This window comes from Paralichthys olivaceus, chromosome 6, assembly GCF_024713975.1.
Source record: "Paralichthys olivaceus isolate ysfri-2021 chromosome 6, ASM2471397v2, whole genome shotgun sequence".
NCBI classification, from domain to species: Eukaryota; Metazoa; Chordata; class Actinopteri; order Pleuronectiformes; family Paralichthyidae; genus Paralichthys; species Paralichthys olivaceus.
The window spans coordinates 27588149-27599315 of NC_091098.1; the positions used below are offsets into that span (position 1 = coordinate 27588149).

Below are 11167 nucleotides of genomic sequence, written 5' to 3' on the forward strand. Positions count from 1 at the left end.
GTCCCGGTGAATTAGTAATTCTGTCGTCCAGCAGAGCTGAAAAACCTCACGTGGTCTAAAGATCATGAAAAATCTGTGAGCTGTTGAAACTTCATTAACATGAGTCTCCAGAGTTTTTCATTAACAGCTGCTTCTGTGACGTTGAGGTGGAGTTTTGTCTTCTTCTTATGACACTGAAACATCAGTCATGAAAATACTTTCACATCAACACCTGCTGCAGCTCCAGATTTCAGTTTTGCTCTGGATTGAATCTGCAGAAAGTCTTGATTTACACAGGAGACAAGTTTGTTAGATCTGCAGATGCTGAGTGACTGTGATGTTTAAAGTTGTGACTCTGATGTTTAAAGTTGTGACTGTGATGTTTATAGTTGTGACTGTGATGTTTGTAGTTGTGACTGTGATGTTTATAGTTGTGACTGTGATGTTTATAGTTGTGACTGTGATGTTTATAGTTGTGACTGTGATGTTTAAAGCTGTGACTGTGATGTTTGTAGTTGTGACTGTGATGTTTAAAGTTCAGTCCTAACAATTTAAACTACTCTAAAAACCTTGATGTTCAGTTAATGGATTCACACTCTGGTTTAATCAGTGATTGTGTTTGACTGGATAAACGAGTCCCTTTGGTTTTACTCAGACGTGACGGAGTTACAGCTTCAGTGATGCTGTTGTTTCTGATGGACGTTGGAGGAAACCAATCACAGAAATAAAAAGGTCCAAGGTCACATTGATGTTCCCTGAAGCCGTCTCAGGTGTTTTCAGATTTGACAAAACCAAAACAATGTTTCCAGATGAAAACCCAGTAGTGTGGATGAAGTCATTCAGAATCATTGTCGAGCAGGAAGAGAAACGAGGCTGCACTTGAGTTGGTGATGTAGGAAACAAAAATCTGACTCGGTGGAACCTTCCACGAGACTGTGCAGTACAACGTTACACACTGTTGTGTTTCCTGCCTTGAGTTAAAGTGAACATCTGCAGCTAAATGCAACACAATATTCTGTTGTTAGTGTTTATATCGTCTAACATTTATAGTTTTGGGTCGATGTTGTGTTGAGAGAATTATGGGAAAGGATGAGTTTTTATCGCAGACTTTTTCTAGAAACCCAGGTCGTCACAGAGAACTGGTCCTGACGATAATCCTGATCTTGATATGTTAGTTATATGTACACGATTATATTGTGTTTCTTTAAACCTTGACGTGGAAACAGTTTCACATTTGTATGATTCATTTGGCAAAAACGACCCAAACACACAATAAATAGACTTTAAGATGTTTTTTGTTTCTCTAGATAGCAACACAATAATATCTTTGTCATGAATAATCTTTAGTGATGATTTTATATTGTGACGCCTGAACTGAATCAGAGCAGTTTCAGTGTGGACCACTTTGTCTTTCATCACGTTAATGTGAACACAAATCTGCATCTATAGCTTCAACACAACATTGTGTTAATGTTCCAATACACAATCTGTGATCTGTCACATTTCTGAATGAAGAACTGGGTGTGAGCTGATGATGTGTCGGAGGCTCCAGAGTTCAGTCTGTACAACGGGCAACAAAGTAGACAATGTATAAAGTGAAGGACTGGATCTGAGCTGAGGGGCCATAAAGTACATGACAGACGAGGAATGTGGCCCCCAGAGAGAGACCCTGAGGAGCTGCCCCCCCTTCACACACACACACACACACACTGGAACAATCCCCTCTTGCAGTGCGGTCCCTAATCTCTCCCCACCAGACACAACTTTGATGTGCAGCCCCCCCTCTTGTCCTCTGTGTCCCCTCCGTGGGCCCCTCGGTCGCTGCCTTCCGTCCTTCCTCACTTCTACTTCTACTTCACTCTCGCTTCCTTCTCTCTTGTTCTCGTCTCAGTGTCTAAAACCTGAGACGAGAAGTAATGAACATTTTGTAGCAGATGGATTCGACGCAGGAGCTCGTAGGTTAAAAAAGAAAAGACGAGCGATGGACATACAGACGAACAGGAACCAAACATTTAACTCAAGTAAACAAATAATTAGACAAATGTACTCAAGTTAAAGTACCACGTTAACTTTTCCATTCCAGGTGTTTGATGCTGCTGCAGGGGGCGGGGGCTAAGTGACCTTCCCACTGGCTGCTTTCAGACATGAACTGGACTCTGGACGAGTTTCTCCTCCGGTATAAATCCAGGAGAATGTGGACACAGCAGAGGGAGTGGGGGGGCGATGAGCTTGAAACATGTGACACAAACTAAAACAAATGTCTCCGGTGGAAAAATTGCTCACACTCGCCTGCAAGTTGAAGACTTGATGATTTGGTTGATGTTGTTCTGCATCAACTTAATCATCGAGGTAATTAAAGGTCCAGTGTGTAGAATTTAGTGACATCTAGTGGTGAAGTGTCATGTTGCAGCCGAACACCCCCCCCCCCCCCCCTCAAAAGGTTTTAGTTTGTCCAGTCTGGACTAATGTAAAAAACATGGCGGTCTCCGTAGAGAGGGTCCCCTCCATGTAAATATAAAGTATTTAAATATAAAGGGTATTTTCTGGGATAAAGAAAACTACAATTCATATAATGTAGATGCAACAAACTAGTGAAACATCATGAGGATTATTCTACATTCTAGATTTTAGTGAACAAGTAATGTTACCATCACCTGCAGCATCATGTCCTGCACCTTGTCCTACATCATCTGCACCTTGGCTGTTGTAGTTTTATTGCCAGTGTTTTGTGTTTTGCTGTGTAACTAACAGGAAGTTTTCTGCTCTTAAAGAAGATTCACATGATCTCATGTTTTCTTTTGGCTGAAGTGAAGCGTGTTAGCGGCAGAATGTTGGAACTGTGTCGCTGTGTGGTCGCAGCACGAGTGGATGTCGTTACCAGTGTTGAAAGGAGCAATGAAAGCAACAACTAAGGACACTGTCATCACACATGATACGTTTACTGACAGATGGAGCTGAAAAAATCTGAAATATGTGGGGAAAGGCCGGGGTTGTGTGTGTGTGTGTGTGTGTGTGTGTGTGTGTGTGTGTGTGTGTGTGTGTGTGTGTGTGTGTGTGTGTGTGTGTGTGTGTGTGTGTGTGTGTGTGTGTGTGTGTGTGTGTGTGCGCGCAGGATGCACCTGGTGGTCTCTCGTTGACAATGTTCTTTTGTGTGCGGACGCTAAACGGTGAGATCCTGTTGTGTTTGTGTTTGTGATTCCAAACGCACATTAATACACATCACACAGTTATTGTACACATGCTTTAATATTTGGTTTTCTGAGTCCGACGAAATGTGATCATAACCCCCCCCCCCCCTTCAGTTGTAAGAAAAATTAATTAAGTCATAATTCGTGCTTTTACTTCATAATATAAAACAAAGAAAACCAATGAGTGAACAATTTATATTTAACATCAAATGTCCTGAAAAGTAAACGAGTCTTGTACGTAAGTTGTGTAGGTTGTTGTTGTGTTGTTGTGTAGGCAGCGTTTCTAATAATTTCTCATTAAAATATATGTACGTGCCTCTAACTGGCGGCAGGAGATGATCCGGTTAATTATGGGTGCCTTGCCAGCTGGGGGCTCCGCCCCCAGCTGGCAATGCATTGCATGGGGCGAAGCCCCATGCAATGCATTGCCACTTATATTATTATTCCTCGAACATTCCAGGTTTATTATTATGGGTGCCTTGCCAGCTGGGGGCTCCGCCCCCAGCTGGCAATGCATTGCATGGGGCGAAGCCCCATGCAATGCATTGGCACTTATATTATTATTCCTCGAACATTCCAACTTATTATGGGTGCCTTGCCAGCTGGGGGCTCCGCCCCCAGCTGGCAATGCATTGCATGGGGCGAAGCCCCATGCAATGCATTGGCACTTATATTATTATTCCTCGAACATTCCAGGTTTATTTTTCTTTTTCTTCTTCCGTGTTTTTTTTGTCCCGCTACTCCTCCCACAGATTTCGTCGCACATACTCGAGACCTATAAAAAAACATGCGGAAATACGTCGAATCCTGTGCTATGACTTTTCTAAGAATTTCGTCCAATAATTCGCTCAAAAATCGCGAAAACGCGGCCGAAATCGACGAATGGGACTCAAGGTCTCTCGCCCTAAAGAGAGAATTGGCAAAAACGGGCGTTTTTCAGCCACTTTTACTCTGTTTAAACACTTCTCCTAGCCACAAACGGAGTCCGACAGACATGATTTTTACATCTGGTGAAAGTAGAGTTTGTTTCCTACGCACACATGCCACTCTGACATCTCTCGGTCCAGTAGTTTAGGCTGAGTCAATTTACCGAGAAATCTTTTCCGGTCTCACCTCTCCATTGACTCCCATGTTAATTTTTGGAAAAAAGTCCGAAAAGGAGAAATACGAAGAAAAATTTCTAACTCGCTCCCACGGCTTCATTTCTGAACTCTCCCCCGCCAAAACATATCTGTACGTTCGTGGAAGTCTTGGGATTCTCAAAATGTTTTCATTTCTTAGATAGGACCTATAGTTTTTGAGTTACAAGCATTTGTTTGAAGAGTGGCGCTAGAGCAGCACCCTCTAACCTTTGAATGGACTTCAATGGAGATCACCAAAAAAGATTCCTGATGAGAAAACTAAATTTCTAAATCGCTCTTACGGTCTCATTCCTTAACTCTTATTAAATATAAACATATGTGGACGTCGGCCAAAGTCTTGTGATTCTCACAATGTGTTCATTTCTCAGATACGACTTATAGATCTTGAGTTAGAAGCTTTTGTTTGAGGGTTGGTCTGAACCCAGTTTTTGTCTCCAAAGTGTGCGCGCAGCAGGTGTTCCTCATCTAATCAGTGAGTAACCATAGCAACCCCATAGACTGTCAGAGGTCAAGTCTCCTCTATAAATTTACTAGATTCAAAGTTTTTGCCACCATCCGCTTTGGCCCAGTGGTTAAGGCACTCGGATCATGTGACGTAAGTCTGGGTTCGAATCCGGGTGAGGGTGGTGGTTTTTGCTAAATTTTGGAGCATTTAAATAAAAGTAAAAATAAGCCCCCCCACCCCCCCATACTAACTGGATGTTACCAGGAACATGTAATGGGCCTTTATTTTGAAAATAAGCTCCCCCCCCATTATAACAGAATGTTACTAGGAAGTCTATACAGAGCCTTTATTTTGAATATAAAAATAAACAACCCTCCCCCATTGTAATAGAATGTTATCAGGAAGTCTGTACAGAGCCTTTATTTTGAAAATAAGCCCCCCCACCCCCCATTTTACATGGAAACATGTACAGAGCCTATGTTTGAGTGTATAAATAAGCCCCCCCACCCCCCCCCCCCCCCCCCCCCCCATAGTAACTGGATATTACTAGGAAACATGTAATGAGCCTTTATTTTGAAAATAAGCCCCCCCCCATTGTAATAGAATGTTACCAGGAAGTCTGTACATAGCCTTTATTTTGAAATAAGCCCCCCCATAGTAATAGAATGCTACCAGGAAAGCTGTACAGAGCCTGGTTTTTCAAAATAAAACCCCCAGATGGTTACAGGATGTTCCCAGGGAGACGGAAAAAGAGTGGATTTTCAAAATAAAACTCCCAAATAGTTACAGGATGTTCCTAGGAAGAGTAAAAAAAGCTAGAATTTCAAAATAAAATCCCCAGATTGTTAAGGAATGTTTCTAAGAAGCCTAAAAAAAGCTGGACTTTCAAAATAAAATGCCCAAATAGTTACAGAATGTTCCCAGGGAGCCGGAAAAAGAGTGGACTTTCAAAATAAAACTCCCAAATAGTTACAGAATGTTCCCAGGAAGCCTGAAAGATGCTGGATTTTCAAAATAAAACCCCCAAATAGTTACAGAATGTTTCCAGGAAGCCTGAAAGACACTGGATTTTCAAAATAAAACCCCCAGATGGTTACAGGATGTTCCCAGGGAGCCGGAAAAAAGAGTGGACTTTCAAAATAAAACTCCCAAATAGTTACAGAATGTTCCCAGGAAGCCTGAAAGATGCTGGATTTTCAAAATAAACCCCCCAAATAGTTACAGGATGTTCCCAGGAAGCCTGAAAGATGCTGGATTTTCAAAATAAACCCCCCAAATAGTTACAGGATGTTCCCAGGAAGCCTGAAGGAGGCTGAATTTTTAAAATGAAATCCCATGGATGGTGATTAGACCTTATAACATGGTTTCTCTCTGTCTCTGAAATTGGTACAGTCTCTCTGTCACTGACCTGGATTCATGCATGATTATAAAACAAAGCAACATTTGGAAATGTCTTTCGCTCTCACCGTCTCTCATGTAAACCTGGATAATATGCGTCTCTGTGTTCGAAGCAACGCCGGCATCGACGAGCACAAGGCACCCATTCAAAATGTCTCGGCAGGAGAGATTTTCTAGTTTTTATTCTTATTCTTCTTCCGTAAATTTTCGTCCGCCTACTCCTCCCAGAGATTTCATCGCACATACTCGAGACCTATAAAAAAACATGCGGAAATACGTCGAATCCTGTGCTATGACTTTTCTAAGGATTTCGTCCGATATTTCGCTCAAAAATCGCGAAAACGCGTCATTTTCAAATGAATGGGAGTCAAGGTCTCTCGCCCCCCAAAACGAGAGTGTAGACGATCGGATTTTCAGCCACATTTTTTGTCTTTAAACACTTCTCCTAGCCACAAACGGAGTCCGACAGACATGATTTTTACATCTGGTGAAAGTAGAGTTTGTTTCCTACGCACACATGCCACTCTGACATCTCTCGGTCCAGTAGTTTAGGCTGAGTCAATTTACCGAGAAAAGTTTTCCGGTCTCACCTCTCCATTGACTCCCATGTTAATTTTGGGAAAAAAAGTCAGAAAGGAGAAATACAGAAAAAAAATTCTAACTCGCTCTTACGGTCTCATTTCTTAACTCTCAGCAATAAAAAAGAGATCTGTATGTTCGGGGAAGTCTTGGGATTCTCACGGTGTGTCCATTACACAGATAGGACTTATAGTTTTTGAGTTACAAGCTTTTGTTTGAAGAGTGGCGCTAGAGCACAGAGCTCGCTGTTCCCCATTGGATTCAATGTAAAGTTGAAGAGAAGATTTTGGAGGGAAAAAACTAAATTTCTAAATCGCTCTTACGGTCTCATTTCTGAACTCTTATTAAATATAAACATATGTGGACGTCGGCCAAAGTCTTGTGATTCTCACAATGTGTTCATTTCTCAGATACGACTTATAGATTTTGAGTTAGAAGCTTTTGTTTGAGGGTTGGTCTGAAACCAGTTTTTGTCTCCAAAGTGAGCGCGCAGCAGGTGTTCCTCATCTAATCAGTGAGTAACCATAGCAACCCCATAGACTGTCAGAGGTCAAGTCTCCTCTATAAATTTACTAGATTCAAAGTTTTTGCCACCATCCGCTTTGGCCCAGTGGTTAAGGCACTCGGATCATGTGACGTAAGTCTGGGTTCGAATCCGGGTGTGGCTGGTGGTTTTTGCTAAATTTTTGAACATATAAATAAAAGTAAAAATAAGCCCCCCCACCCCCCCATAGTACCTGGATGTTACCAGGAACATGTAATGGGCCTTTATTTTGAAAATAAGCCCCCCCCCCATTATAATAGAATGTTACTAGGAAGTCTATACAGAGCCTTTATTTTGAATATAAAAATAAACAACCCTCCCCCATTGTAATAGAATGTTATCAGGAAGTCTGTACAGAGCCTTTATTTTGAAATAAGCCCCCCCACCCCCCCATATTACAAGGAAACATGTACAGAGCCTATGTTTCAGCGTATAAATAAGCCCCCCCACCCCCCCCATAGTAACTGGATATTACCAGGAAACAGGTAATGAGCCTTTATTTTGAAAATAAGCCCCCCCATAGTAATAGAATGCTACCAGGAAAGCTGTACAGAGCCTGGTTTTTCAAAATAAAACACCCAGATGGTTACAGGATGTTCCCAGGAAGCTGGAAAAATAGTGGATTTTCAAAATAAAACTCCCAAATAGTTACAGGATGTTCCTAGGAAGAGTAAAAAAAGCTAGAATTTCAAAATAAAATCCCCAGATTGTTAAGGAATGTTTCTAAGAAGCCTAAAAAAAGCTGGACTTTCAAAATAAAACCACCAGATGGTTACAGGATGTTCCCAGGGAGCCGGAAAAAGAGTGGATTTTCAAAATAAAACTCCCAAATAGTTACAGAATGTTCCCAGGAAGCCTGAAAGACGCTGGATTTTCAAAATAAAACTCCCAAATAGTAACAGAATGTTTCCAGGAAGCCTGAAAGACACTGGATTTTCAAAATAAAACCCCCAGATGGTTACAGGATGTTCCCAGGGAGTCGGAAAAAGAGTGGAATTTCAAAATAAAACCGCCAAATAGTTACAGGATGTTCCCAGGAAGCCTGAAGGAGTCTGAATTTTTAAAATGAAATCCCATGGATGGTGATTAGACCTTATAACATGGTTTCTCTCTGTCTCTGAAATTGGTCAAGTCTCTCAGTCACCACTCTGGATCATGTGATCAAAATGCAGCTTTTATACATGTCTTTCTCTCTCACTGTCTCACTCTCTCTCCCAGGGTCTCTCTCCTTCCTCTCAAACTGTTACAGTCTCTCTCTCTCTGAAATTGGTCAACTCTCAGGGTCTCTGTCCTTCGTCTTAAAGGAAATGTCTCTGTGTTCGAAGCAACGCGGGCATCGACGAGCACAAGGCACCCATTCAAAATGTCTCGGCAGGAGAGATTTTCTAGTTCTTAGTTCTTCTTCCGTAAATTTTCGTCCCGCTACTCCTCCCACAGATTTTGTCGCACATACTCGAGACCTATAAAAAAACATGCGGAATTACGTCGAATGGTGTGCTATGACTTTTCTAAGAATTTCGTCCAATAATTCGCTCAAAAATCGCGGAAACGCGGCCAAAACCGACGAATGGGACTCAAGGTCTCTCGCCCTAAAGAGAGAATCGGCAAAAATGGGCGTTTTTCAGCCACTTTTTCTCTGTTTAAACACTTCTCCTAGCCACAAACGGAGTCCGACAGACATGATTTTTACATCTGGTGAAAGTAGAGTTTGTTTCCTACGCACACATGCCACTCTGACATCTCTCGGTCCAGTAGTTTAGGCTGAGTCAATTTACCGAGAAATCTTTTCTGGTCTCACCTCTCCATTGACTCCAATGTTAATTTTTGGAAAAAAGTCCGAAAAGGAGAAATACCAAGAAAAATTTCTAACTCGCTCCCATGGTCTCATTTCTGAACCCTTTCTCGCCAAAACATATCTGTACGTTCGTGGAAGTCTTGGGATTCTCAAAATGTTTTCATTTCTTAGATAGGACCTATAGTTTTTGAGTTACAAGCATTTGTTTGAAGAGTGGCGCTAGAGCAGCACCCTCTAACTTTTGAATGGACTTCAATGGAGATCACCAAAAAAGATTCCTGATGAGAAAACTAAATTTCTAAATCGCTCTTACGGTCTCATTTCTTAACTCTTATGAAATATAAACATATGTGGACGTCGGCCAAAGTCTTGTGATTCTCACAATGTGTTCATTTCTCAGATACGACTTATAGATTTTGAGTTAGAAGCTTTTGTTTGAGGGTTGGTCTGAAACCAGTTTTTGTCTCCAAAGTGAGCGCGCAGCAGGTGTTCCTCATCTAATCAGTGAGTAACCATAGCAACCCCATAGACTGTCAGAGGTCAAGTCTCCTCTATAAATTTACTAGATTCAAAGTTTTTGCCACCATCCGCTTTGGCCCAGTGGTTAAGGCACTCGGATCATGTGACGTGAGTCTGGGTTCGAATCCGGGTGAGGGTGGTGGTTTTTGCTAAATTTTGGAGCATATAAATAAAAGTAAAAATAAGCCCCCCCGACCCCCCATAGTAACTAGATATTACCAGGAACATGTAATGGGCCTTTATTTTGAAAATAAGCCCCCCACCCCCCCATTATAATAGAATGTTACTAGGAAGTCTATACAGAGCCTATATTTTGAATATAAAAATAAACAACCCTCCCCCTTTGTAATAGAATGTCACAAGGATGTCTGTACAAAGCCTTTATTTTGAAAATAAGCCCCCCCATCCCCCCATATTACAAGGAAACATGTACATAGCCTATGTTTGAGTGTATAAATAAGCCCCCACACACCTCCCCATAGTAACTGGATATTACCAGGAAACAGGTAATGAGCCTTTATTTTGAAAACAGCCCCACCCATTGTAATAGAATGTTACCAGGAAGTCTGTACATAGCCTTTATTTTGAAATAAGCCCCCCATAGTCATAGAATGCTACCAGGAAAGCTGTACAGAGCCTGGTTTTTCAAAATAAAACCCCCAGATGGTTACAGGATGTTCTCAGGGAGCTGGAAAAAGAGTGGATTTTCAAAATAAAACTCCCCAATAGTTACAGGATGTTCCTAGGAAGAGTAAAAAAAAGCTAGAATTTCAAAATAAAATCCCCAGATTGTTAAGGAATGCTTCTAAGAAGCCTAAAAAAAGCTGGACTTTCAAAATAAAATGCCCAAATAGTTACAGGATGTTCCCAGGGAGCCGGAAAAAGAGTGGACTTTCAAAATAAAACTCCCAAATAGTTACAGAATGTTCCCAGGAATCCTGAAAGACGCTGGATTTTCAAAACAAAACCCCCAAATAGTTACAGAATGTTCCCAGGAATCCTGAAAGACGCTGGATTTTCAAAATAAAACCCCCAGATAGTTGTGGTATGTTGTCAGGATGCCCAAAGGAGGCTGGATTTTCAAAATAAAAACCCCAAATAGTTACAGGATGTCCCTAGGAAGTCTAAAAAACGCTGGACCTTCAAAATAAAACACCCAAATAGTTACAGAATGATTCCAGGAAGCCTAGAAGATGCTGGTATTTCAAAATAAAAGTCCTGGATGATGACAAGACTTTACCAGGAAGCCCGAAGGAGTCTAGATTTTCAAAATAAAACCCCCAAATTGTTACAGGATGTTCCCAGGAAGCCTGAAGGAGGGTGAATTTTTTTTAATTAAATGCCATGGATGTTGATAAGACCTTACATCATGGTTTCTCTCTGTCTCTCTGAAATTGGTCAAGTCTCTCACTGACCTGGATCATGTATGTTTATAAAATCAAGCAGCTTTTGGTAATGTCTTTCACTCTCACCGTCTCTCACCATCTCTCTCTCTCTCTCTCTCTCTCTCTCTCTTTTAAACGTAATGTCTCTCTAAAATTGGATTTCATGTAAACCTGGATAATATGCGTCTCTCTA

General features: G+C 41.4%; 1 protein-coding gene across 5 annotated transcripts in view; it reads left to right on the forward strand.

Moving 5' to 3' along the window:
* Window positions 1-11167, forward strand: part of dnmt3bb.1 (DNA (cytosine-5-)-methyltransferase 3 beta, duplicate b.1) — a 29708-nt gene that overhangs the window by 777 nt on the left and 17764 nt on the right. The window contains exon 1 of one of the 5 annotated variants that reach the window (XM_069527638.1): window positions 373-711. The exons of 3 other annotated variants lie outside the window; for them this stretch is intronic. The gene's annotated coding sequence lies outside the window, so the exon portion shown is untranslated. Of the gene's footprint in view, window positions 1-372; window positions 712-2734; window positions 3147-11167 lie in introns of those variants that run through there. One more of the 5 variants, XM_069527637.1, reaches the window with a different exon arrangement.